Source organism: Eleutherodactylus coqui, chromosome 7 (genome assembly GCF_035609145.1).
Source record: "Eleutherodactylus coqui strain aEleCoq1 chromosome 7, aEleCoq1.hap1, whole genome shotgun sequence".
Lineage (NCBI taxonomy): Eukaryota > Metazoa > Chordata > Amphibia > Anura > Eleutherodactylidae > Eleutherodactylus > Eleutherodactylus coqui.
This window is the reverse complement of record NC_089843.1, coordinates 49,091,306-49,116,807: the sequence shown is the minus strand read 5'-3', so window position 1 is coordinate 49,116,807 and position 25,502 is coordinate 49,091,306. Positions and strand designations below refer to the sequence as shown.

Sequence of the window (25,502 nt, the reverse complement as noted above, 5' to 3'; positions counted from 1 at the left end):
TTTCCCCTTTCTGATGGAGGGTTTCTTGTTCCTCAAACTGCTTTCAAAGTTGACTTCGGGAGCTAGCCTGTCAGAAGTGGGATTCGAACCCACGCCTCCAGAGGAGACTGCAACCTGAACGCAGCGCCTTAGACCGCTCGGCCATCCTGACTCTCATGTGGCAGTATGCTTTGGCGCTTCGTGGTGATACTAGACATCATGGTAAGCGTTAAGCATAAAATTGAGGCACTTGTCAACATCTGCAAGTCTGCACTTGCGCAGAACAGAGCAACTTTGCCGCTCCTCACACAGACCCCCGCTGGAATCCCAATCCGTGACGCGTAAGAGCAAACACTTGGCTGTCATGGGGTGGGATTTGAACCCACGCCTCCAGGAAAGATCATGCAGCTATCCTCAAATACGCAGGTGTGAAAAAAAAATGCAAAGCGCAAAGAAAAAATGGTGACATTAAGAGTCCAATTCTTGGGATGAAGTATAAAGACTGGATCAGTTTGTCACTTACTGGTGGTGATCTTCCACGATCTGATTGAGTATTTCGCATTCAAAGGTTGAACGGAGGAAAGCTTGAAGGACTTTTTCTACCTTTCTTCAAGTTGCTGGTTTAGAAGCAGGATTTTGACATCAGCCTAGTATGTGTATAAATGTTTCTTCAGATATATCCTATCAGAACCCTGAAAAAGAAACCTGAGTGGTTTCCAAAGCTTGCAGCAACATCAATTGACCATTCAAAGGAATCTTATCTGCAAGGTTAATTAGCTTCTCTCCCCGAGAACAAGCATATTATGTTCTACTGGCTAACGGGGTTCCAATGTTCCTTTTGAGCATCAGCCTAGAAGTTAGGCACCAGTGAGAATGAAACTCACACCCCGTGGTTTAACCAGACCAGTGGCCTATGAAGCAGGAAGAAAAGGGATTGGCGTGGTGTTTTTTTCCCCTTTCTGATGGAGGGTTTCTTGTTCCTCAAACTGCTTTCAAAGTTGACTTCGGGAGCCCTGAGAAAAATGGCCTTGCTTAATATTTAAGGAAAAGCTAGCCTGTCAGAAGTGGGATTCGAACCCACGCCTCCAGAGGAGACTGCGACCTGAACGCAGCGCCTTAGACCGCTCGGCCATCCTGACTCTCATGTGGCAGTATGCTTTGGCGCTTCGTGGTGATACTAGACATTATGGTAAGCGTTAAGCATAAAATTGAGGCACTTGTCAACATCTGCAAGTCTGCACTTGCGCACTAAGAGCAAACACTTGGCTGTCATGGGGTGGGATTTGAACCCACGCCTCCAGGAAAGATCATGCAGCTATCCTCAAATACGCAGGTGTGAAAAAAAAATGCAAAGCGCAAAGAAAAAATGGTGACATTAAGAGTCCAATTCTTGGGATGAAGTATAAAGACTGGATCAGTTTGTCACTTACTGGTGGTGATCTTCCACGATCTGATTGAGTATTTTGCATTCAAAGGTTGAACGGAGGAAAGCTTGAAGGACTTTTTCTACCTTTCTTCAAGTTGCTGGTTTAGAAGCAGGATTTTGACATCAGCCTAGTATGTGTATAAATGTTTCTTCAGATATATCCTATCAGAACCCTGAAAAAGAAACCTGAGTGGTTTCCAAAGCTTGCAGCAACATCAATTGACCATTCAAAGGAATCTTATCTGCAAGGTTAATTAGCTTCTCTCCCCGAGAACAAGCATATTATGTTCTACTGGCTAACGGGGTTCCAATGTTCCTTTTGAGCATCAGCCTAGAAGTTAGGCACCAGTGAGAATGAAACTCACACCCCGTGGTTTAACCAGACCAGTGGCCTATGAAGCAGGAAGAAAAGGGATTGGCGTGGTGTTTTTTTCCCCTTTCTGATGGAGGGTTTCTTGTTCCTCAAACTGCTTTCAAAGTTGACTTCGGGAGCCCTGAGAAAAATGGCCTTGCTTAATATTTAAGGAAAAGCTAGCCTCCTTTCTGATGGAGGGTTTCTTGTTCCTCAAACTGCTTTCAAAGTTGACTTCGGGAGCCCTGAGAAAAATGGCCTTGCTTAATATTTAAGGAAAAGCTAGCCTGTCAGAAATAGGATTCGAACCCACGCCTCCAGAGGAGACTGCGACCTGAACGCAGCGCCTTAGACCGCTCGGCCATCCTGACTCTCATGTGGCAGTATGCTTTGGCGCTTCGTGGTGATACTAGACATTATGGTAAGCGTTAAGCATAAAATTGAGGCACTTGTCAACATCTGCAAGTCTGCACTTGCGCACTAAGAGCAAACACTTGGCTGTCATGGGGTGGGATTTGAACCCACGCCTCCAGGAAAGATCATGCAGCTATCCTCAAAGACGCAGGTGTGAAAAAAAAATGCAAAGCGCAAAGAAAAAATGGTGACATTAAGAGTCCAATTCTTGGGATGAAGTATAAAGACTGGATCAGTTTGTCACTTACTGGTGGTGATCTTCCACGATCTGATTGAGTATTTCGCATTCAAAGGTTGAACGGAGGAAAGCTTGAAGGACTTTTTCTACCTTTCTTCAAGTTGCTGGTTTAGAAGCAGGATTTTGACATCAGCCTAGTATGTGTATAAATGTTTCTTCAGATATATCCTATCAGAACCCTGAAAAAGAAACCTGAGTGGTTTCCAAAGCTTGCAGCAACATCAATTGACCATTCAAAGGAATCTTATCTGCAAGGTTAATTAGCTTCTCTCCCCGAGAACAAGCATATTATGTTCTACTGGCTAACGGGGTTCCAATGTTCCTTTTGAGCATCAGCCTAGAAGTTAGGCACCAGTGAGAATGAAACTCACACCCCGTGGTTTAACCAGACCAGTGGCCTATGAAGCAGGAAGAAAAGGGATTGGCGTGGTGTTTTTTTCCCCTTTCTGATGGAGGGTTTCTTGTTCCTCAAACTGCTTTCAAAGTTGACTTCGGGAGCCCTGAGAAAAATGGCCTTGCTTAATATTTAAGGAAAAGCTAGCCTCCTTTCTGATGGAGGGTTTCTTGTTCCTCAAACTGCTTTCAAAGTTGACTTCGGGAGCCCTGAGAAAAATGGCCTTGCTTAATATTTAAGGAAAAGCTAGCCTCCTTTCTGATGGAGGGTTTCTTGTTCCTCAAACTGCTTTCAAAGTTGACTTCGGGGGGACTTCGAGCCCTGAGAAAAATGGCCTTGCTTAATATTTAAGGAAAAGCTAGCCTCCTTTCTGATGGAGGGTTTCTTGTTCCTCAAACTGCTTTCAAAGTTGACTTCGGGAGCCCTGAGAAAAATGGCCTTGCTTAATATTTAAGGAAAAGCTAGCCTCCTTTCTGATGGAGGGTTTCTTGTTCCTCAAACTGCTTTCAAAGTTGACTTCGGGGGGACTTCGAGCCCTGAGAAAAATGGCCTTGCTTAATATTTAAGGAAAAGCTAGCCTGTCAGAAGTGGGATTCGAACCCACGCCTCCAGAGGAGACTGCGACCTGAACGCAGCGCCTTAGACCGCTCGGCCATCCTGACTCTCATGTGGCAGTATGCTTTGGCGCTTCGTGGTGATACTAGACATCATGGTAAGCGTTAAGCATAAAATTGAGGCACTTGTCAACATCTGCAAGTCTGCACTTGCGCAGAACAGAGCAACTTTGCCGCTCCTCACACAGACCCCCGCTGGAATCCCAATCCGTGACGCGTAAGAGCAAACACTTGGCTGTCATGGGGTGGGATTTGAACCCACGCCTCCAGGAAAGATCATGCAGCTATCCTCAAATACGCAGGTGTGAAAAAAAAATGCAAAGCGCAAAGAAAAAATGGTGACATTAAGAGTCCAATTCTTGGGATGAAGTATAAAGACTGGATCAGTTTGTCACTTACTGGTGGTGATCTTCCACGATCTGATTGAGTATTTCGCATTCAAAGGTTGAACGGAGGAAAGCTTGAAGGACTTTTTCTACCTTTCTTCAAGTTGCTGGTTTAGAAGCAGGATTTTGACATCAGCCTAGTATGTGTATAAATGTTTCTTCAGATATATCCTATCAGAACCCTGAAAAAGAAACCTGAGTGGTTTCCAAAGCTTGCAGCAACATCAATTGACCATTCAAAGGAATCTTATCTGCAAGGTTAATTAGCTTCTCTCCCCGAGAACAAGCATATTATGTTCTACTGGCTAACGGGGTTCCAATGTTCCTTTTGAGCATCAGCCTAGAAGTTAGGCACCAGTGAGAATGAAACTCACACCCTGTGGTTTAACCAGACCAGTGGCCTATGAAGCAGGAAGAAAAGGGATTGGCGTGGTGTTTTTTTCCCCTTTCTGATGGAGGGTTTCTTGTTCCTCAAACTGCTTTCAAAGTTGACTTCGGGAGCCCTGAGAAAAATGGCCTTGCTTAATATTTAAGGAAAAGCTAGCCTGTCAGAAGTGGGATTCGAACCCACGCCTCCAGAGGAGACTGCGACCTGAACGCAGCGCCTTAGACCGCTCGGCCATCCTGACTCTCATGTGGCAGTATGCTTTGGCGCTTCGTGGTGATACTAGACATCATGGTAAGCGTTAAGCATAAAATTGAGGCACTTGTCAACATCTGCAAGTCTGTACTTGCGCAGAACAGAGCAACTTTGCCGCTCCTCACACAGACCCCCGCTGGAATCCCAATCCGTGACGCGTAAGAGCAAACACTTGGCTGTCATGGGGTGGGATTTGAACCCACGCCTCCAGGAAAGATCATGCAGCTATCCTCAAATACGCAGGTGTGAAAAAAAAATGCAAAGCGCAAAGAAAAAATGGTGACATTAAGAGTCCAATTCTTGGGATGAAGTATAAAGACTGGATCAGTTTGTCACTTACTGGTGGTGATCTTCCACGATCTGATTGAGTATTTCGCATTCAAAGGTTGAACGGAGGAAAGCTTGAAGGACTTTTTCTACCTTTCTTCAAGTTGCTGGTTTAGAAGCAGGATTTTGACATCAGCCTAGTATGTGTATAAATGTTTCTTCAGATATATCCTATCAGAACCCTGAAAAAGAAACCTGAGTGGTTTCCAAAGCTTGCAGCAACATCAATTGACCATTCAAAGGAATCTTATCTGCAAGGTTAATTAGCTTCTCTCCCCGAGAACAAGCATATTATGTTCTACTGGCTAACGGGGTTCCAATGTTCCTTTTGAGCATCAGCCTAGAAGTTAGGCACCAGTGAGAATGAAACTCACACCCCGTGGTTTAACCAGACCAGTGGCCTATGAAGCAGGAAGAAAAGGGATTGGCGTGGTGTTTTTTTCCCCTTTCTGATGGAGGGTTTCTTGTTCCTCAAACTGCTTTCAAAGTTGACTTCGGGAGCCCTGAGAAAAATGGCCTTGCTTAATATTTAAGGAAAAGCTAGCCTGTCAGAAGTGGGATTCGAACCCACGCCTCCAGAGGAGACTGCGACCTGAACGCAGCGCCTTAGACCGCTCGGCCATCCTGACTCTCATGTGGCAGTATGCTTTGGCGCTTCGTGGTGATACTAGACATCATGGTAAGCGTTAAGCATAAAATTGAGGCACTTGTCAACATCTGCAAGTCTGTACTTGCGCAGAACAGAGCAACTTTGCCGCTCCTCACACAGACCCCCGCTGGAATCCCAATCCGTGACGCGTAAGAGCAAACACTTGGCTGTCATGGGGTGGGATTTGAACCCACGCCTCCAGGAAAGATCATGCAGCTATCCTCAAATACGCAGGTGTGAAAAAAAAATGCAAAGCGCAAAGAAAAAATGGTGACATTAAGAGTCCAATTCTTGGGATGAAGTATAAAGACTGGATCAGTTTGTCACTTACTGGTGGTGATCTTCCACGATCTGATTGAGTATTTCGCATTCAAAGGTTGAACGGAGGAAAGCTTGAAGGACTTTTTCTACCTTTCTTCAAGTTGCTGGTTTAGAAGCAGGATTTTGACATCAGCCTAGTATGTGTATAAATGTTTCTTCAGATATATCCTATCAGAACCCTGAAAAAGAAACCTGAGTGGTTTCCAAAGCTTGCAGCAACATCAATTGACCATTCAAAGGAATCTTATCTGCAAGGTTAATTAGCTTCTCTCCCCGAGAACAAGCATATTATGTTCTACTGGCTAACGGGGTTCCAATGTTCCTTTTGAGCATCAGCCTAGAAGTTAGGCACCAGTGAGAATGAAACTCACACCCTGTGGTTTAACCAGACCAGTGGCCTATGAAGCAGGAAGAAAAGGGATTGGCGTGGTGTTTTTTTCCCCTTTCTGATGGAGGGTTTCTTGTTCCTCAAACTGCTTTCAAAGTTGACTTCGGGAGCCCTGAGAAAAATGGCCTTGCTTAATATTTAAGGAAAAGCTAGCCTGTCAGAAGTGGGATTCGAACCCACGCCTCCAGAGGAGACTGCGACCTGAACGCAGCGCCTTAGACCGCTCGGCCATCCTGACTCTCATGTGGCAGTATGCTTTGGCGCTTCGTGGTGATACTAGACATTATGGTAAGCGTTAAGCATAAAATTGAGGCACTTGTCAACATCTGCAAGTCTGTACTTGCGCAGAACAGAGCAACTTTGCCGCTCCTCACACAGACCCCCGCTGGAATCCCAATCCGTGACGCGTAAGAGCAAACACTTGGCTGTCATGGGGTGGGATTTGAACCCACGCCTCCAGGAAAGATCATGCAGCTATCCTCAAATACGCAGGTGTGAAAAAAAAATGCAAAGCGCAAAGAAAAAATGGTGACATTAAGAGTCCAATTCTTGGGATGAAGTATAAAGACTGGATCAGTTTGTCACTTACTGGTGGTGATCTTCCACGATCTGATTGAGTATTTCGCATTCAAAGGTTGAACGGAGGAAAGCTTGAAGGACTTTTTCTACCTTTCTTCAAGTTGCTGGTTTAGAAGCAGGATTTTGACATCAGCCTAGTATGTGTATAAATGTTTCTTCAGATATATCCTATCAGAACCCTGAAAAAGAAACCTGAATGGTTTCCAAAGCTTGCAGCAACATCAATTGACCATTCAAAGGAATCTTATCTGCAAGGTTAATTAGCTTCTCTCCCCGAGAACAAGCATATTATGTTCTACTGGCTAACGGGGTTCCAATGTTCCTTTTGAGCATCAGCCTAGAAGTTAGGCACCAGTGAGAATGAAACTCACACCCCGTGGTTTAACCAGACCAGTGGCCTATGAAGCAGGAAGAAAAGGGATTGGCGTGGTGTTTTTTTCCCCTTTCTGATGGAGGGTTTCTTGTTCCTCAAACTGCTTTCAAAGTTGACTTCGGGAGCCCTGAGAAAAATGGCCTTGCTTAATATTTAAGGAAAAGCTAGCCTGTCAGAAGTGGGATTCGAACCCACGCCTCCAGAGGAGACTGCGACCTGAACGCAGCGCCTTAGACCGCTCGGCCATCCTGACTCTCATGTGGCAGTATGCTTTGGCGCTTCGTGGTGATACTAGACATCATGGTAAGCGTTAAGCATAAAATTGAGGCACTTGTCAACATCTGCAAGTCTGCACTTGCGCAGAACAGAGCAACTTTGCCGCTCCTCACACAGACCCCCGCTGGAATCCCAATCCGTGACGCGTAAGAGCAAACACTTGGCTGTCATGGGGTGGGATTTGAACCCACGCCTCCAGGAAAGATCATGCAGCTATCCTCAAATACGCAGGTGTGAAAAAAAAATGCAAAGCGCAAAGAAAAAATGGTGACATTAAGAGTCCAATTCTTGGGATGAAGTATAAAGACTGGATCAGTTTGTCACTTACTGGTGGTGATCTTCCACGATCTGATTGAGTATTTCGCATTCAAAGGTTGAACGGAGGAAAGCTTGAAGGACTTTTTCTACCTTTCTTCAAGTTGCTGGTTTAGAAGCAGGATTTTGACATCAGCCTAGTATGTGTATAAATGTTTCTTCAGATATATCCTATCAGAACCCTGAAAAAGAAACCTGAGTGGTTTCCAAAGCTTGCAGCAACATCAATTGACCATTCAAAGGAATCTTATCTGCAAGGTTAATTAGCTTCTCTCCCCGAGAACAAGCATATTATGTTCTACTGGCTAACGGGGTTCCAATGTTCCTTTTGAGCATCAGCCTAGAAGTTAGGCACCAGTGAGAATGAAACTCACACCCCGTGGTTTAACCAGACCAGTGGCCTATGAAGCAGGAAGAAAAGGGATTGGCGTGGTGTTTTTTTCCCCTTTCTGATGGAGGGTTTCTTGTTCCTCAAACTGCTTTCAAAGTTGACTTCGGGAGCTAGCCTGTCAGAAGTGGGATTCGAACCCACGCCTCCAGAGGAGACTGCGACCTGAACGCAGCGCCTTAGACCGCTCGGCCATCCTGACTCTCATGTGGCAGTATGCTTTGGCGCTTCGTGGTGATACTAGACATCATGGTAAGCGTTAAGCATAAAATTGAGGCACTTGTCAACATCTGCAAGTCTGTACTTGCGCAGAACAGAGCAACTTTGCCGCTCCTCACACAGACCCCCGCTGGAATCCCAATCCGTGACGCGTAAGAGCAAACACTTGGCTGTCATGGGGTGGGATTTGAACCCACGCCTCCAGGAAAGATCATGCAGCTATCCTCAAATACGCAGGTGTGAAAAAAAAATGCAAAGCGCAAAGAAAAAATGGTGACATTAAGAGTCCAATTCTTGGGATGAAGTATAAAGACTGGATCAGTTTGTCACTTACTGGTGGTGATCTTCCACGATCTGATTGAGTATTTCGCATTCAAAGGTTGAACGGAGGAAAGCTTGAAGGACTTTTTCTACCTTTCTTCAAGTTGCTGGTTTAGAAGCAGGATTTTGACATCAGCCTAGTATGTGTATAAATGTTTCTTCAGATATATCCTATCAGAACCCTGAAAAAGAAACCTGAGTGGTTTCCAAAGCTTGCAGCAACATCAATTGACCATTCAAAGGAATCTTATCTGCAAGGTTAATTAGCTTCTCTCCCCGAGAACAAGCATATTATGTTCTACTGGCTAACGGGGTTCCAATGTTCCTTTTGAGCATCAGCCTAGAAGTTAGGCACCAGTGAGAATGAAACTCACACCCCGTGGTTTAACCAGACCAGTGGCCTATGAAGCAGGAAGAAAAGGGATTGGCGTGGTGTTTTTTTCCCCTTTCTGATGGAGGGTTTCTTGTTCCTCAAACTGCTTTCAAAGTTGACTTCGGGAGCCCTGAGAAAAATGGCCTTGCTTAATATTTAAGGAAAAGCTAGCCTGTCAGAAGTGGGATTCGAACCCACGCCTCCAGAGGAGACTGCGACCTGAACGCAGCGCCTTAGACCGCTCGGCCATCCTGACTCTCATGTGGCAGTATGCTTTGGCGCTTCGTGGTGATACTAGACATCATGGTAAGCGTTAAGCATAAAATTGAGGCACTTGTCAACATCTGCAAGTCTGCACTTGCGCAGAACAGAGCAACTTTGCCGCTCCTCACACAGACCCCCGCTGGAATCCCAATCCGTGACGCGTAAGAGCAAACACTTGGCTGTCATGGGGTGGGATTTGAACCCACGCCTCCAGGAAAGATCATGCAGCTATCCTCAAATACGCAGGTGTGAAAAAAAAATGCAAAGCGCAAAGAAAAAATGGTGACATTAAGAGTCCAATTCTTGGGATGAAGTATAAAGACTGGATCAGTTTGTCACTTACTGGTGGTGATCTTCCACGATCTGATTGAGTATTTCGCATTCAAAGGTTGAACGGAGGAAAGCTTGAAGGACTTTTTCTACCTTTCTTCAAGTTGCTGGTTTAGAAGCAGGATTTTGACATCAGCCTAGTATGTGTATAAATGTTTCTTCAGATATATCCTATCAGAACCCTGAAAAAGAAACCTGAGTGGTTTCCAAAGCTTGCAGCAACATCAATTGACCATTCAAAGGAATCTTATCTGCAAGGTTAATTAGCTTCTCTCCCCGAGAACAAGCATATTATGTTCTACTGGCTAACGGGGTTCCAATGTTCCTTTTGAGCATCAGCCTAGAAGTTAGGCACCAGTGAGAATGAAACTCACACCCCGTGGTTTAACCAGACCAGTGGCCTATGAAGCAGGAAGAAAAGGGATTGGCGTGGTGTTTTTTTCCCCTTTCTGATGGAGGGTTTCTTGTTCCTCAAACTGCTTTCAAAGTTGACTTCGGGAGCTAGCCTGTCAGAAGTGGGATTCGAACCCACGCCTCCAGAGGAGACTGCGACCTGAACGCAGCGCCTTAGACCGCTCGGCCATCCTGACTCTCATGTGGCAGTATGCTTTGGCGCTTCGTGGTGATACTAGACATCATGGTAAGCGTTAAGCATAAAATTGAGGCACTTGTCAACATCTGCAAGTCTGTACTTGCGCAGAACAGAGCAACTTTGCCGCTCCTCACACAGACCCCCGCTGGAATCCCAATCCGTGACGCGTAAGAGCAAACACTTGGCTGTCATGGGGTGGGATTTGAACCCACGCCTCCAGGAAAGATCATGCAGCTATCCTCAAATACGCAGGTGTGAAAAAAAAATGCAAAGCGCAAAGAAAAAATGGTGACATTAAGAGTCCAATTCTTGGGATGAAGTATAAAGACTGGATCAGTTTGTCACTTACTGGTGGTGATCTTCCACGATCTGATTGAGTATTTCGCATTCAAAGGTTGAACGGAGGAAAGCTTGAAGGACTTTTTCTACCTTTCTTCAAGTTGCTGGTTTAGAAGCAGGATTTTGACATCAGCCTAGTATGTGTATAAATGTTTCTTCAGATATATCCTATCAGAACCCTGAAAAAGAAACCTGAGTGGTTTCCAAAGCTTGCAGCAACATCAATTGACCATTCAAAGGAATCTTATCTGCAAGGTTAATTAGCTTCTCTCCCCGAGAACAAGCATATTATGTTCTACTGGCTAACGGGGTTCCAATGTTCCTTTTGAGCATCAGCCTAGAAGTTAGGCACCAGTGAGAATGAAACTCACACCCCGTGGTTTAACCAGACCAGTGGCCTATGAAGCAGGAAGAAAAGGGATTGGCGTGGTGTTTTTTTCCCCTTTCTGATGGAGGGTTTCTTGTTCCTCAAACTGCTTTCAAAGTTGACTTCGGGAGCCCTGAGAAAAATGGCCTTGCTTAATATTTAAGGAAAAGCTAGCCTGTCAGAAGTGGGATTCGAACCCACGCCTCCAGAGGAGACTGCGACCTGAACGCAGCGCCTTAGACCGCTCGGCCATCCTGACTCTCATGTGGCAGTATGCTTTGGCGCTTCGTGGTGATACTAGACATCATGGTAAGCGTTAAGCATAAAATTGAGGCACTTGTCAACATCTGCAAGTCTGTACTTGCGCAGAACAGAGCAACTTTGCCGCTCCTCACACAGACCCCCGCTGGAATCCCAATCCGTGACGCGTAAGAGCAAACACTTGGCTGTCATGGGGTGGGATTTGAACCCACGCCTCCAGGAAAGATCATGCAGCTATCCTCAAATACGCAGGTGTGAAAAAAAAATGCAAAGCGCAAAGAAAAAATGGTGACATTAAGAGTCCAATTCTTGGGATGAAGTATAAAGACTGGATCAGTTTGTCACTTACTGGTGGTGATCTTCCACGATCTGATTGAGTATTTCGCATTCAAAGGTTGAACGGAGGAAAGCTTGAAGGACTTTTTCTACCTTTCTTCAAGTTGCTGGTTTAGAAGCAGGATTTTGACATCAGCCTAGTATGTGTATAAATGTTTCTTCAGATATATCCTATCAGAACCCTGAAAAAGAAACCTGAGTGGTTTCCAAAGCTTGCAGCAACATCAATTGACCATTCAAAGGAATCTTATCTGCAAGGTTAATTAGCTTCTCTCCCCGAGAACAAGCATATTATGTTCTACTGGCTAACGGGGTTCCAATGTTCCTTTTGAGCATCAGCCTAGAAGTTAGGCACCAGTGAGAATGAAACTCACACCCCGTGGTTTAACCAGACCAGTGGCCTATGAAGCAGGAAGAAAAGGGATTGGCGTGGTGTTTTTTTCCCCTTTCTGATGGAGGGTTTCTTGTTCCTCAAACTGCTTTCAAAGTTGACTTCGGGAGCCCTGAGAAAAATGGCCTTGCTTAATATTTAAGGAAAAGCTAGCCTGTCAGAAGTGGGATTCGAACCCACGCCTCCAGAGGAGACTGCGACCTGAACGCAGCGCCTTAGACCGCTCGGCCATCCTGACTCTCATGTGGCAGTATGCTTTGGCGCTTCGTGGTGATACTAGACATCATGGTAAGCGTTAAGCATAAAATTGAGGCACTTGTCAACATCTGCAAGTCTGCACTTGCGCAGAACAGAGCAACTTTGCCGCTCCTCACACAGACCCCCGCTGGAATCCCAATCCGTGACGCGTAAGAGCAAACACTTGGCTGTCATGGGGTGGGATTTGAACCCACGCCTCCAGGAAAGATCATGCAGCTATCCTCAAATACGCAGGTGTGAAAAAAAAATGCAAAGCGCAAAGAAAAAATGGTGACATTAAGAGTCCAATTCTTGGGATGAAGTATAAAGACTGGATCAGTTTGTCACTTACTGGTGGTGATCTTCCACGATCTGATTGAGTATTTCGCATTCAAAGGTTGAACGGAGGAAAGCTTGAAGGACTTTTTCTACCTTTCTTCAAGTTGCTGGTTTAGAAGCAGGATTTTGACATCAGCCTAGTATGTGTATAAATGTTTCTTCAGATATATCCTATCAGAACCCTGAAAAAGAAACCTGAGTGGTTTCCAAAGCTTGCAGCAACATCAATTGACCATTCAAAGGAATCTTATCTGCAAGGTTAATTAGCTTCTCTCCCCGAGAACAAGCATATTATGTTCTACTGGCTAACGGGGTTCCAATGTTCCTTTTGAGCATCAGCCTAGAAGTTAGGCACCAGTGAGAATGAAACTCACACCCTGTGGTTTAACCAGACCAGTGGCCTATGAAGCAGGAAGAAAAGGGATTGGCGTGGTGTTTTTTTCCCCTTTCTGATGGAGGGTTTCTTGTTCCTCAAACTGCTTTCAAAGTTGACTTCGGGAGCCCTGAGAAAAATGGCCTTGCTTAATATTTAAGGAAAAGCTAGCCTGTCAGAAGTGGGATTCGAACCCACGCCTCCAGAGGAGACTGCGACCTGAACGCAGCGCCTTAGACCGCTCGGCCATCCTGACTCTCATGTGGCAGTATGCTTTGGCGCTTCGTGGTGATACTAGACATCATGGTAAGCGTTAAGCATAAAATTGAGGCACTTGTCAACATCTGCAAGTCTGTACTTGCGCAGAACAGAGCAACTTTGCCGCTCCTCACACAGACCCCCGCTGGAATCCCAATCCGTGACGCGTAAGAGCAAACACTTGGCTGTCATGGGGTGGGATTTGAACCCACGCCTCCAGGAAAGATCATGCAGCTATCCTCAAATACGCAGGTGTGAAAAAAAAATGCAAAGCGCAAAGAAAAAATGGTGACATTAAGAGTCCAATTCTTGGGATGAAGTATAAAGACTGGATCAGTTTGTCACTTACTGGTGGTGATCTTCCACGATCTGATTGAGTATTTCGCATTCAAAGGTTGAACGGAGGAAAGCTTGAAGGACTTTTTCTACCTTTCTTCAAGTTGCTGGTTTAGAAGCAGGATTTTGACATCAGCCTAGTATGTGTATAAATGTTTCTTCAGATATATCCTATCAGAACCCTGAAAAAGAAACCTGAGTGGTTTCCAAAGCTTGCAGCAACATCAATTGACCATTCAAAGGAATCTTATCTGCAAGGTTAATTAGCTTCTCTCCCCGAGAACAAGCATATTATGTTCTACTGGCTAACGGGGTTCCAATGTTCCTTTTGAGCATCAGCCTAGAAGTTAGGCACCAGTGAGAATGAAACTCACACCCCGTGGTTTAACCAGACCAGTGGCCTATGAAGCAGGAAGAAAAGGGATTGGCGTGGTGTTTTTTTCCCCTTTCTGATGGAGGGTTTCTTGTTCCTCAAACTGCTTTCAAAGTTGACTTCGGGAGCCCTGAGAAAAATGGCCTTGCTTAATATTTAAGGAAAAGCTAGCCTGTCAGAAGTGGGATTCGAACCCACGCCTCCAGAGGAGACTGCGACCTGAACGCAGCGCCTTAGACCGCTCGGCCATCCTGACTCTCATGTGGCAGTATGCTTTGGCGCTTCGTGGTGATACTAGACATCATGGTAAGCGTTAAGCATAAAATTGAGGCACTTGTCAACATCTGCAAGTCTGCACTTGCGCAGAACAGAGCAACTTTGCCGCTCCTCACACAGACCCCCGCTGGAATCCCAATCCGTGACGCGTAAGAGCAAACACTTGGCTGTCATGGGGTGGGATTTGAACCCACGCCTCCAGGAAAGATCATGCAGCTATCCTCAAATACGCAGGTGTGAAAAAAAAATGCAAAGCGCAAAGAAAAAATGGTGACATTAAGAGTCCAATTCTTGGGATGAAGTATAAAGACTGGATCAGTTTGTCACTTACTGGTGGTGATCTTCCACGATCTGATTGAGTATTTCGCATTCAAAGGTTGAACGGAGGAAAGCTTGAAGGACTTTTTCTACCTTTCTTCAAGTTGCTGGTTTAGAAGCAGGATTTTGACATCAGCCTAGTATGTGTATAAATGTTTCTTCAGATATATCCTATCAGAACCCTGAAAAAGAAACCTGAGTGGTTTCCAAAGCTTGCAGCAACATCAATTGACCATTCAAAGGAATCTTATCTGCAAGGTTAATTAGCTTCTCTCCCCGAGAACAAGCATATTATGTTCTACTGGCTAACGGGGTTCCAATGTTCCTTTTGAGCATCAGCCTAGAAGTTAGGCACCAGTGAGAATGAAACTCACACCCCGTGGTTTAACCAGACCAGTGGCCTATGAAGCAGGAAGAAAAGGGATTGGCGTGGTGTTTTTTTCCCCTTTCTGATGGAGGGTTTCTTGTTCCTCAAACTGCTTTCAAAGTTGACTTCGGGAGCTAGCCTGTCAGAAGTGGGATTCGAACCCACGCCTCCAGAGGAGACTGCGACCTGAACGCAGCGCCTTAGACCGCTCGGCCATCCTGACTCTCATGTGGCAGTATGCTTTGGCGCTTCGTGGTGATACTAGACATCATGGTAAGCGTTAAGCATAAAATTGAGGCACTTGTCAACATCTGCAAGTCTGTACTTGCGCAGAACAGAGCAACTTTGCCGCTCCTCACACAGACCCCCGCTGGAATCCCAATCCGTGACGCGTAAGAGCAAACACTTGGCTGTCATGGGGTGGGATTTGAACCCACGCCTCCAGGAAAGATCATGCAGCTATCCTCAAATACGCAGGTGTGAAAAAAAAATGCAAAGCGCAAAGAAAAAATGGTGACATTAAGAGTCCAATTCTTGGGATGAAGTATAAAGACTGGATCAGTTTGTCACTTACTGGTGGTGATCTTCCACGATCTGATTGAGTATTTCGCATTCAAAGGTTGAACGGAGGAAAGCTTGAAGGACTTTTTCTACCTTTCTTCAAGTTGCTGGTTTAGAAGCAGGATTTTGACATCAGCCTAGTATGTGTATAAATGTTTCTTCAGATATATCCTATCAGAACCCTGAAAAAGAAACCTGAGTGGTTTCCAAAGCTTGCAGCAACATCAATTGACCATTCAAAGGAATCTTATCTGCAAGGTTAATTAGCTTCTCTCCCCGAGAACAAGCATATTATGTTCTACTGGCTAACGGGGTTCCAATGTTCCTTTTGAGCATCAGCCTAGAAGTTAGGCACCAGTGAGAATGAAACTCACACCCCGTGGTTTAACCAGACCAGTGGCCTATGAAGCAGGAAGAAAAGGGATTGGCGTGGTGTTTTTTTCCCCTTTCTGATGGAGGGTTTCTTGTTCCTCAAACTGCTTTCAAAGTTGACTTCGGGAGCCCTGAGAAAAATGGCCTTGCTTAATATTTAAGGAAAAGCTAGCCTGTCAGAAGTGGGATTCGAACCCACGCCTCCAGAGGAGACTGCGACCTGAACGCAGCGCCTTAGACCGCTCGGCCATCCTGACTCTCATGTGGCAGTATGCTTTGGCGCTTCGTGGTGATACTAGACATCATGGTAAGCGTTAAGCATAAAATTGAGGCACTTGTCAACATCTGCAAGTCTGCACTTGCGCAGAACAGAGCAACTTTGCCGCTCCTCACACAGACCCCCGCTGGAATCCCAATCCGTGACGCGTAAGAGCAAACACTTGGCTGTCATGGGGTGGGATTTGAACCCACGCCTCCAGGAAAGATCATGCAGCTATCCTCAAATACGCAGGTGTGAAAAAAAAATGCAAAGCGCAAAGAAAAAATGGTGACATTAAGAGTCCAATTCTTGGGATGAAGTATAAAGACTGGATCAGTTTGTCACTTACTGGTGGTGATCTTCCACGATCTGATTGAGTATTTCGCATTCAAAGGTTGAACGGAGGAAAGCTTGAAGGACTTTTTCTACCTTTCTTCAAGTTGCTGGTTTAGAAGCAGGATTTTGACATCAGCCTAGTATGTGTATAAATGTTTCTTCAGATATATCCTATCAGAACCCTGAAAAAGAAACCTGAGTGGTTTCCAAAGCTTGCAGCAACATCAATTGACCATTCAAAGGAATCTTATCTGCAAGGTTAATTAGCTTCTCTCCCCGAGAACAAGCATATTATGTTCTACTGGCTAACGGGGTTCCAATGTTCCTTTTGAGCATCAGCCTAGAAGTTAGGCACCAGTGAGAATGAAACTCACACCCCGTGGTTTAACCAGACCAGTGGCCTATGAAGCAGGAAGAAAAGGGATTGGCGTGGTGTTTTTTTCCCCTTTCTGATGGAGGGTTTCTTGTTCCTCAAACTGCTTTCAAAGTTGACTTCGGGAGCCCTGAGAAAAATGGCCTTGCTTAATATTTAAGGAAAAGCTAGCCTGTCAGAAGTGGGATTCGAACCCACGCCTCCAGAGGAGACTGCGACCTGAACGCAGCGCCTTAGACCGCTCGGCCATCCTGACTCTCATGTGGCAGTATGCTTTGGCGCTTCGTGGTGATACTAGACATCATGGTAAGCGTTAAGCATAAAATTGAGGCACTTGTCAACATCTGCAAGTCTGCACTTGCGCAGAACAGAGCAACTTTGCCGCTCCTCACACAGACCCCCGCTGGAATCCCAATCCGTGACGCGTAAGAGCAAACACTTGGCTGTCATGGGGTGGGATTTGAACCCACGCCTCCAGGAAAGATCATGCAGCTATCCTCAAATACGCAGGTGTGAAAAAAAAATGCAAAGCGCAAAGAAAAAATGGTGACATTAAGAGTCCAATTCTTGGGATGAAGTATAAAGACTGGATCAGTTTGTCACTTACTGGTGGTGATCTTCCACGATCTGATTGAGTATTTCGCATTCAAAGGTTGAACGGAGGAAAGCTTGAAGGACTTTTTCTACCTTTCTTCAAGTTGCTGGTTTAGAAGCAGGATTTTGACATCAGCCTAGTATGTGTATAAATGTTTCTTCAGATATATCCTATCAGAACCCTGAAAAAGAAACCTGAGTGGTTTCCAAAGCTTGCAGCAACATCAATTGACCATTCAAAGGAATCTTATCTGCAAGGTTAATTAGCTTCTCTCCCCGAGAACAAGCATATTATGTTCTACTGGCTAACGGGGTTCCAATGTTCCTTTTGAGCATCAGCCTAGAAGTTAGGCACCAGTGAGAATGAAACTCACACCCCGTGGTTTAACCAGACCAGTGGCCTATGAAGCAGGAAGAAAAGGGATTGGCGTGGTGTTTTTTTCCCCTTTCTGATGGAGGGTTTCTTGTTCCTCAAACTGCTTTCAAAGTTGACTTCGGGAGCTAGCCTGTCAGAAGTGGGATTCGAACCCACGCCTCCAGAGGAGACTGCGACCTGAACGCAGCGCCTTAGACCGCTCGGCCATCCTGACTCTCATGTGGCAGTATGCTTTGGCGCTTCGTGGTGATACTAGACATCATGGTAAGCGTTAAGCATAAAATTGAGGCACTTGTCAACATCTGCAAGTCTGTACTTGCGCAGAACAGAGCAACTTTGCCGCTCCTCACACAGACCCCCGCTGGAATCCCAATCCGTGACGCGTAAGAGCAAACACTTGGCTGTCATGGGGTGGGATTTGAACCCACGCCTCCAGGAAAGATCATGCAGCTATCCTCAAATACGCAGGTGTGAAAAAAAAATGCAAAGCGCAAAGAAAAAATGGTGACATTAAGAGTCCAATTCTTGGGATGAAGTATAAAGACTGGATCAGTTTGTCACTTACTGGTGGTGATCTTCCACGATCTGATTGAGTATTTCGCATTCAAAGGTTGAACGGAGGAAAGCTTGAAGGACTTTTTCTACCTTTCTTCAAGTTGCTGGTTTAGAAGCAGGATTTTGACATCAGCCTAGTATGTGTATAAATGTTTCTTCAGATATATCCTATCAGAACCCTGAAAAAGAAACCTGAGTGGTTTCCAAAGCTTGCAGCAACATCAATTGACCATTCAAAGGAATCTTATCTGCAAGGTTAATTAGCTTCTCTCCCCGAGAACAAGCATATTATGTTCTACTGGCTAACGGGGTTCCAATGTTCCTTTTGAGCATCAGCCTAGAAGTTAGGCACCAGTGAGAATGAAACTCACACCCTGTGGTTTAACCAGACCAGTGGCCTATGAAGCAGGAAGAAAAGGGATTGGCGTGGTGTTTTTTTCCCCTTTCTGATGGAGGGTTTATTGTTCCTCAAACTGCTTTCAAAGTTGACTTCGGGAGCCCTGAGAAAAATGGCCTTGCTTAATATTTAAGGAAGTGGGATTCGAACCCACGCCTCCAGAGGAGACTGCGACCTGAACGCAGCGCCTTAGACCGCTCGGCCATCCTGACTCTCATGTGGCAGTATGCTTTGGCGCTTCGTGGTGATACTAGACATCATGGTAAGCGTTAAGCATAAAATTGAGGCACTTGTCAACACCCTGTGGTTTAACCAGACCAGTGGCCTATGAAGCAGGAAGAAAAGGGATTGGCGTGGTGTTTTTTTCCCCTTTCTGATGGAGGGTTTCTTGTTCCTCAAACTGCTTTCAAAGTTGACTTCGGGAGCCTTGAGAAAAATGGCCTTGCTTAATATTTAAGGAAAAGCTAGCCTGTCAGAAGTGGGATTCGAACCCACGCCTCCAGAGGAGACTGCGACCTGAACGCAGCGCCTTAGACCGCTCGGCCATCCTGACTCTCATGTGGCAGTATGCTTTGGCGCTTCGTGGTGATACTAGACATCATGGTAAGCGTTAAGCATAAAATTGAGGCACTTGTCAACATCTGCAAGTCTGTACTTGCGCAGAACAGAGCAACTTTGCCGCTCCTCACACAGACCCCCGCTGGAATCCCAATCCGTGACGCGTAAGAGCAAACACTTGGCTGTCATGGGGTGGGATTTGAACCCACGCCTCCAGGAAAGATCATGCAGCTATCCTCAAATACGCAGGTGTGAAAAAAAAATGCAAAGCGCAAAGAAAAAATGGTGACATTAAGAGTCCAATTCTTGGGATGAAGTATAAAGACTGGATCAGTTTGTCACTTACTGGTGGTGATCTTCCACGATCTGATTGAGTATTTCGCATTCAAAGGTTGAACGGAGGAAAGCTTGAAGGACTTTTTCTACCTTTCTTCAAGTTGCTGGTTTAGAAGCAGGATTTTGACATCAGCCTAGTATGTGTATAAATGTTTCTTCAGATATATCCTATCAGAACCCTGAAAAAGAAACCTGAGTGGTTTCCAAAGCTTGCAGCAACATCAATTGACCATTCAAAGGAATCTTATCTGCAAGGTTAATTAGCTTCTCTCCCCGAGAACAAGCATATTATGTTCTACTGGCTAACGGGGTTCCAATGTTCCTTTTGAGCATCAGCCTAGAAGTTAGGCACCAGTGAGAATGAAACTCACACCCTGTGGTTTAACCAGACCAGTGGCCTATGAAGCAGGAAGAAAAGGGATTGGCGTGGTGTTTTTTTCCCCTTTCTGATGGAGGGTTTATTGTTCCTCAAACTGCTTTCAAAGTTGACTTCGGGAGCCCTGAGAAAAATGGCCTTGCTTAATATTTAAGGAAGTGGGATTCGAACCCACGCCTCCAGAGGAGACTGCGACCTGAACGCAGCGCCTTAGACCGCTCGGCCATCCTGACTCTCATGTGGCAGTATGCTTTGGCGCTTCGTGGTGATACTAGACATCATGGTAAGCGTTAAGCATAAAATTGAGGCACTTGTCAACATCTGCAAGTCTGTACTTGCGCAGAACAGAGCAACTTTGCCGCTCCTCACACAGACCCCCGCTGGAATCCCAATCCGTGACGCGTAAGAGCAAACACTTGGCTGTCATGGGGTGGGATTTGAACCCACGCCTCCAGGAAAGATCATGCAGCTATCCTCAAATACGCAGGTGTGAAAAAAAAATGCAAAGCGCAAAGAAAAAATGGTGACATTAAGAGTCCAATTCTTGGGATGAAGTATAAAGACTGGATCAGTTTGTCACTTACTGGTGGTGATCTTCCACGATCTGATTGAGTATTTCGCATTCAAAGGTTGAACGGAGGAAAGCTTGAAGGACTTTTTCTACCTTTCTTCAAGTTGCTGGTTTAGAAGCAGGATTTTGACATCAGCCTAGTATGTGTATAAATGTTTCTTCAGATATATCCTATCAGAACCCTGAAAAAGAAACCTGAGTGGTTTCCAAAGCTTGCAGCAACATCAATTGACCATTCAAAGGAATCTTATCTGCAAGGTTAATTAGCTTCTCTCCCCGAGAACAAGCATATTATGTTCTACTGGCTAACGGGGTTCCAATGTTCCTTTTGAGCATCAGCCTAGAAGTTAGGCACCAGTGAGAATGAAACTCACACCCTGTGGTTTAACCAGACCAGTGGCCTATGAAGCAGGAAGAAAAGGGATTGGCGTGGTGTTTTTTTCCCCTTTCTGATGGAGGGTTTATTGTTCCTCAAACTGCTTTCAAAGTTGACTTCGGGAGCCCTGAGAAAAATGGCCTTGCTTAATATTTAAGGAAGTGGGATTCGAACCCACGCCTCCAGAGGAGACTGCGACCTGAACGCAGCGCCTTAGACCGCTCGGCCATCCTGACTCTCATGTGGCAGTATGCTTTGGCGCTTCGTGGTGATACTAGACATCATGGTAAGCGTTAAGCATAAAATTGAGGCACTTGTCAACACCCTGTGGTTTAACCAGACCAGTGGCCTATGAAGCAGGAAGAAAAGGGATTGGCGTGGTGTTTTTTTCCCCTTTCTGATGGAGGGTTTCTTGTTCCTCAAACTGCTTTCAAAGTTGACTTCGGGAGCCTTGAGAAAAATGGCCTTGCTTAATATTTAAGGAAAAGCTAGCCTGTCAGAAGTGGGATTCGAACCCACGCCTCCAGAGGAGACTGCGACCTGAACGCAGCGCCTTAGACCGCTCGGCCATCCTGACTCTCATGTGGCAGTATGCTTTGGCGCTTCGTGGTGATACTAGACATCATGGTAAGCGTTAAGCATAAAATTGAGGCACTTGTCAACATCTGCAAGTCTGTACTTGCGCAGAACAGAGCAACTTTGCCGCTCCTCACACAGACCCCCGCTGGAATCCCAATCCGTGACGCGTAAGAGCAAACACTTGGCTGTCATGGGGTGGGATTTGAACCCACGCCTCCAGGAAAGATCATGCAGCTATCCTCAAATACGCAGGTGTGAAAAAAAAATGCAAAGCGCAAAGAAAAAATGGTGACATTAAGAGTCCAATTCTTGGGATGAAGTATAAAGACTGGATCAGTTTGTCACTTACTGGTGGTGATCTTCCACGATCTGATTGAGTATTTCGCATTCAAAGGTTGAACGGAGGAAAGCTTGAAGGACTTTTTCTACCTTTCTTCAAGTTGCTGGTTTAGAAGCAGGATTTTGACATCAGCCTAGTATGTGTATAAATGTTTCTTCAGATATATCCTATCAGAACCCTGAAAAAGAAACCTGAGTGGTTTCCAAAGCTTGCAGCAACATCAATTGACCATTCAAAGGAATCTTATCTGCAAGGTTAATTAGCTTCTCTCCCCGAGAACAAGCATATTATGTTCTACTGGCTAACGGGGTTCCAATGTTCCTTTTGAGCATCAGCCTAGAAGTTAGGCACCAGTGAGAATGAAACTCACACCCTGTGGTTTAACCAGACCAGTGGCCTATGAAGCAGGAAGAAAAGGGATTGGCGTGGTGTTTTTTTCCCCTTTCTGATGGAGGGTTTATTGTTCCTCAAACTGCTTTCAAAGTTGACTTCGGGAGCCCTGAGAAAAATGGCCTTGCTTAATATTTAAGGAAGTGGGATTCGAACCCACGCCTCCAGAGGAGACTGCGACCTGAACGCAGCGCCTTAGACCGCTCGGCCATCCTGACTCTCATGTGGCAGTATGCTTTGGCGCTTCGTGGTGATACTAGACATCATGGTAAGCGTTAAGCATAAAATTGAGGCACTTGTCAACATCTGCAAGTCTGTACTTGCGCAGAACAGAGCAACTTTGCCGCTCCTCACACAGACCCCCGCTGGAATCCCAATCCGTGACGCGTAAGAGCAAACACTTGGCTGTCATGGGGTGGGATTTGAACCCACGCCTCCAGGAAAGATCATGCAGCTATCCTCAAATACGCAGGTGTGAAAAAAAAATGCAAAGCGCAAAGAAAAAATGGTGACATTAAGAGTCCAATTCTTGGGATGAAGTATAAAGACTGGATCAGTTTGTCACTTACTGGTGGTGATCTTCCACGATCTGATTGAGTATTTCGCATTCAAAGGTTGAACGGAGGAAAGCTTGAAGGACTTTTTCTACCTTTCTTCAAGTTGCTGGTTTAGAAGCAGGATTTTGACATCAGCCTAGTATGTGTATAAATGTTTCTTCAGATATATCCTATCAGAACCCTGAAAAAGAAACCTGAGTGGTTTCCAAAGCTTGCAGCAACATCAATTGACCATTCAAAGGAATCTTATCTGCAAGGTTAATTAGCTTCTCTCCCCGAGAACAAGCATATTATGTTCTACTGGCTAACGGGGTTCCAATGTTCCTTTTGAGCATCAGCCTAGAAGTTAGGCACCAGTGGCCTATGAAGCAGGAAGAAAAGGGATTGGCGTGGTGTTTTTTTCCCCTTTCTGATGGAGGGTTTCTTGTTCCTCAAACTGCTTTCAAAGTTGACTTCGGGAGCTAGCCTGTCAGAAGTGGGATTCGAACCCACGCCTCCAGAGGAGACTGCAACCTGAACGCAGCGCCTTAGACCGCTCGGCCATCCTGACTCTCATGTGGCAGTATGCTTTGGCGCTTCGTGGTGATACTAGACATCATGGTAAGCGTTAAGCATAAAATTGAGGCACTTGTCAACATCTGCAAGTCTGTACTTGCGCAGAACAGAGCAACTTTGCCGCTCCTCACACAGACCCCCGCTGGAATCCCAATCCGTGACGCGTAAGAGCAAACACTTGGCTGTCATGGGGTGGGATTTGAACCCACGCCTCCAGGAAAGATCATGCAGCTATCCTCAAATACGCAGGTGTGAAAAAAAAATGCAAAGCGCAAAGAAAAAATGGTGACATTAAGAGTCCAATTCTTGGGATGAAGTATAAAGACTGGATCAGTTTGTCACTTACTGGTGGTGATCTTCCACGATCTGATTGAGTATTTCGCATTCAAAGGTTGAACGGAGGAAAGCTTGAAGGACTTTTTCTACCTTTCTTCAAGTTGCTGGTTTAGAAGCAGGATTTTGACATCAGAAAAGGGATTGGCGTGGTGTTTTTTTCCCCTTTCTGATGGAGGGTTTCTTGTTCCTCAAACTGCTTTCAAAGTTGACTTCGGGAGCCCTGAGAAAAATGGCCTTGCTTAATATTTAAGGAAAACCCAGCCTGTCAGAAGTGGGATTCGAACCCACACCTCCAGAGGAGACTGCGACCTGAACGCAGCGCCTTAGACCGCTCGGCCATCCTGACTCTCATGTGGCAGTATGCTTTGGCGCTTCGTGGTGATACTAGACATCATGGTAAGCGTTAAGCATAAAATTGAGGCACTTGTCAACATCTGCAAGTCTGCACTTGCGCAGAACAGAGCAACTTTGCCGCTCCTCACACAGACCCCCGCTGGAATCCCAATCCGTGACGCGTAAGAGCAAACACTTGGCTGTCATGGGGTGGGATTTGAACCCACGCCTCCAGGAAAGATCATGCAGCTATCCTCAAATACGCAGGTGTGAAAAAAAAATGCAAAGCGCAAAGAAAAAATGGTGACATTAAGAGTCCAATTCTTGGGATGAAGTATAAAGACTGGATCAGTTTGTCACTTACTGGTGGTGATCTTCCACGATCTGATTGAGTATTTCGCATTCAAAGGTTGAACGGAGGAAAGCTTGAAGGACTTTTTCTACCTTTCTTCAAGTTGCTGGTTTAGAAGCAGGATTTTGACATCAGCCTAGTATGTGTATAAATGTTTCTTCAGATATATCCTATCAGAACCCTGAAAAAGAAACCTGAGTGGTTTCCAAAGCTTGCAGCAACATCAATTGACCATTCAAAGGAATCTTATCTGCAAGGTTAATTAGCTTCTCTCCCCGAGAACAAGCATATTATGTTCTACTGGCTAACGGGGTTCCAATGTTCCTTTTGAGCATCAGCCTAGAAGTTAGGCACCAGTGAGAATGAAACTCACACCCCGTGGTTTAACCAGACCAGTGGCCTATGAAGCAGGAAGAAAAGGGATTGGCGTGGTGTTTTTTTCCCCTTTCTGATGGAGGGTTTCTTGTTCCTCAAACTGCTTTCAAAGTTGACTTCGGGAGCCCTGAGAAAAATGGCCTTGCTTAATATTTAAGGAAAAGCTAGCCTCCTTTCTGATGGAGGGTTTCTTGTTCCTCAAACTGCTTTCAAAGTTGACTTCGGGAGCCCTGAGAAAAATGGCCTTGCTTAATATTTAAGGAAAAGCTAGCCTGTCAGAAGTGGGATTCGAACCCACACCTCCAGAGGAGACTGCGACCTGAACGCAGCGCCTTAGACCGCTCGGCCATCCTGACTCTCATGTGGCAGTATGCTTTGGCGCTTCGTGGTGATACTAGACATCATGGTAAGCGTTAAGCATAAAATTGAGGCACTTGTCAACATCTGCAAGTCTGTACTTGCGCAGAACAGAGCAACTTTGCCGCTCCTCACACAGACCCCCGCTGGAATCCCAATCCGTGACGCGTAAGAGCAAACACTTGGCTGTCATGGGGTGGGATTTGAACCCACGCCTCCAGGAAAGATCATGCAGCTATCCTCAAATACGCAGGTGTGAAAAAAAAATGCAAAGCGCAAAGAAAAAATGGTGACATTAAGAGTCCAATTCTTGGGATGAAGTATAAAGACTGGATCAGTTTGTCACTTACTGGTGGTGATCTTCCACGATCTGATTGAGTATTTCGCATTCAAAGGTTGAACGGAGGAAAGCTTGAAGGACTTTTTCTACCTTTCTTCAAGTTGCTGGTTTAGAAGCAGGATTTTGACATCAGCCTAGTATGTGTATAAATGTTTCTTCAGATATATCCTATCAGAACCCTGAAAAAGAAACCTGAGTGGTTTCCAAAGCTTGCAGCAA

General features: G+C 45.4%; 24 non-coding genes across 24 annotated transcripts; all 24 read right to left on the bottom strand.

Moving 5' to 3' along the window:
• Positions 1–68: 68 nt before the first annotated feature.
• Positions 69–151, bottom strand: TRNAL-CAG (transfer RNA leucine (anticodon CAG)). The gene has a single exon. It is a non-coding gene; the product is annotated as a tRNA-Leu (tRNA).
• An 884-nt stretch (positions 152–1,035) lies between these two features.
• On the bottom strand, positions 1,036–1,118 carry TRNAL-CAG (transfer RNA leucine (anticodon CAG)). Its single transcript has one exon. It is a non-coding gene; the product is annotated as a tRNA-Leu (tRNA).
• A 927-nt stretch (positions 1,119–2,045) lies between these two features.
• TRNAL-CAG (transfer RNA leucine (anticodon CAG)) lies at positions 2,046–2,128 on the bottom strand. Its single transcript has one exon. It is a non-coding gene; the product is annotated as a tRNA-Leu (tRNA).
• A 1,254-nt stretch (positions 2,129–3,382) lies between these two features.
• On the bottom strand, positions 3,383–3,465 carry TRNAL-CAG (transfer RNA leucine (anticodon CAG)). Its single transcript has one exon. It is a non-coding gene; the product is annotated as a tRNA-Leu (tRNA).
• An 884-nt stretch (positions 3,466–4,349) lies between these two features.
• TRNAL-CAG (transfer RNA leucine (anticodon CAG)) lies at positions 4,350–4,432 on the bottom strand. The gene has a single exon. It is a non-coding gene; the product is annotated as a tRNA-Leu (tRNA).
• Positions 4,433–5,316: 884 nt separating this feature from the next.
• On the bottom strand, positions 5,317–5,399 carry TRNAL-CAG (transfer RNA leucine (anticodon CAG)). The gene has a single exon. It is a non-coding gene; the product is annotated as a tRNA-Leu (tRNA).
• Positions 5,400–6,283: 884 nt separating this feature from the next.
• On the bottom strand, positions 6,284–6,366 carry TRNAL-CAG (transfer RNA leucine (anticodon CAG)). Its single transcript has one exon. It is a non-coding gene; the product is annotated as a tRNA-Leu (tRNA).
• Positions 6,367–7,250: 884 nt separating this feature from the next.
• Positions 7,251–7,333, bottom strand: TRNAL-CAG (transfer RNA leucine (anticodon CAG)). The gene has a single exon. It is a non-coding gene; the product is annotated as a tRNA-Leu (tRNA).
• Positions 7,334–8,178: 845 nt separating this feature from the next.
• TRNAL-CAG (transfer RNA leucine (anticodon CAG)) lies at positions 8,179–8,261 on the bottom strand. The gene has a single exon. It is a non-coding gene; the product is annotated as a tRNA-Leu (tRNA).
• Positions 8,262–9,145: 884 nt separating this feature from the next.
• On the bottom strand, positions 9,146–9,228 carry TRNAL-CAG (transfer RNA leucine (anticodon CAG)). The gene has a single exon. It is a non-coding gene; the product is annotated as a tRNA-Leu (tRNA).
• An 845-nt stretch (positions 9,229–10,073) lies between these two features.
• Positions 10,074–10,156, bottom strand: TRNAL-CAG (transfer RNA leucine (anticodon CAG)). The gene has a single exon. It is a non-coding gene; the product is annotated as a tRNA-Leu (tRNA).
• An 884-nt stretch (positions 10,157–11,040) lies between these two features.
• TRNAL-CAG (transfer RNA leucine (anticodon CAG)) lies at positions 11,041–11,123 on the bottom strand. The gene has a single exon. It is a non-coding gene; the product is annotated as a tRNA-Leu (tRNA).
• Positions 11,124–12,007: 884 nt separating this feature from the next.
• Positions 12,008–12,090, bottom strand: TRNAL-CAG (transfer RNA leucine (anticodon CAG)). The gene has a single exon. It is a non-coding gene; the product is annotated as a tRNA-Leu (tRNA).
• Positions 12,091–12,974: 884 nt separating this feature from the next.
• On the bottom strand, positions 12,975–13,057 carry TRNAL-CAG (transfer RNA leucine (anticodon CAG)). The gene has a single exon. It is a non-coding gene; the product is annotated as a tRNA-Leu (tRNA).
• Positions 13,058–13,941: 884 nt separating this feature from the next.
• Positions 13,942–14,024, bottom strand: TRNAL-CAG (transfer RNA leucine (anticodon CAG)). The gene has a single exon. It is a non-coding gene; the product is annotated as a tRNA-Leu (tRNA).
• Positions 14,025–14,869: 845 nt separating this feature from the next.
• TRNAL-CAG (transfer RNA leucine (anticodon CAG)) lies at positions 14,870–14,952 on the bottom strand. The gene has a single exon. It is a non-coding gene; the product is annotated as a tRNA-Leu (tRNA).
• An 884-nt stretch (positions 14,953–15,836) lies between these two features.
• TRNAL-CAG (transfer RNA leucine (anticodon CAG)) lies at positions 15,837–15,919 on the bottom strand. The gene has a single exon. It is a non-coding gene; the product is annotated as a tRNA-Leu (tRNA).
• An 884-nt stretch (positions 15,920–16,803) lies between these two features.
• Positions 16,804–16,886, bottom strand: TRNAL-CAG (transfer RNA leucine (anticodon CAG)). Its single transcript has one exon. It is a non-coding gene; the product is annotated as a tRNA-Leu (tRNA).
• An 845-nt stretch (positions 16,887–17,731) lies between these two features.
• Positions 17,732–17,814, bottom strand: TRNAL-CAG (transfer RNA leucine (anticodon CAG)). The gene has a single exon. It is a non-coding gene; the product is annotated as a tRNA-Leu (tRNA).
• Positions 17,815–19,022: 1,208 nt separating this feature from the next.
• TRNAL-CAG (transfer RNA leucine (anticodon CAG)) lies at positions 19,023–19,105 on the bottom strand. The gene has a single exon. It is a non-coding gene; the product is annotated as a tRNA-Leu (tRNA).
• Positions 19,106–21,263: 2,158 nt separating this feature from the next.
• On the bottom strand, positions 21,264–21,346 carry TRNAL-CAG (transfer RNA leucine (anticodon CAG)). The gene has a single exon. It is a non-coding gene; the product is annotated as a tRNA-Leu (tRNA).
• Positions 21,347–23,102: 1,756 nt separating this feature from the next.
• On the bottom strand, positions 23,103–23,185 carry TRNAL-CAG (transfer RNA leucine (anticodon CAG)). Its single transcript has one exon. It is a non-coding gene; the product is annotated as a tRNA-Leu (tRNA).
• A 604-nt stretch (positions 23,186–23,789) lies between these two features.
• Positions 23,790–23,872, bottom strand: TRNAL-CAG (transfer RNA leucine (anticodon CAG)). Its single transcript has one exon. It is a non-coding gene; the product is annotated as a tRNA-Leu (tRNA).
• A 987-nt stretch (positions 23,873–24,859) lies between these two features.
• Positions 24,860–24,942, bottom strand: TRNAL-CAG (transfer RNA leucine (anticodon CAG)). Its single transcript has one exon. It is a non-coding gene; the product is annotated as a tRNA-Leu (tRNA).
• Positions 24,943–25,502: the final 560 nt, after the last annotated feature.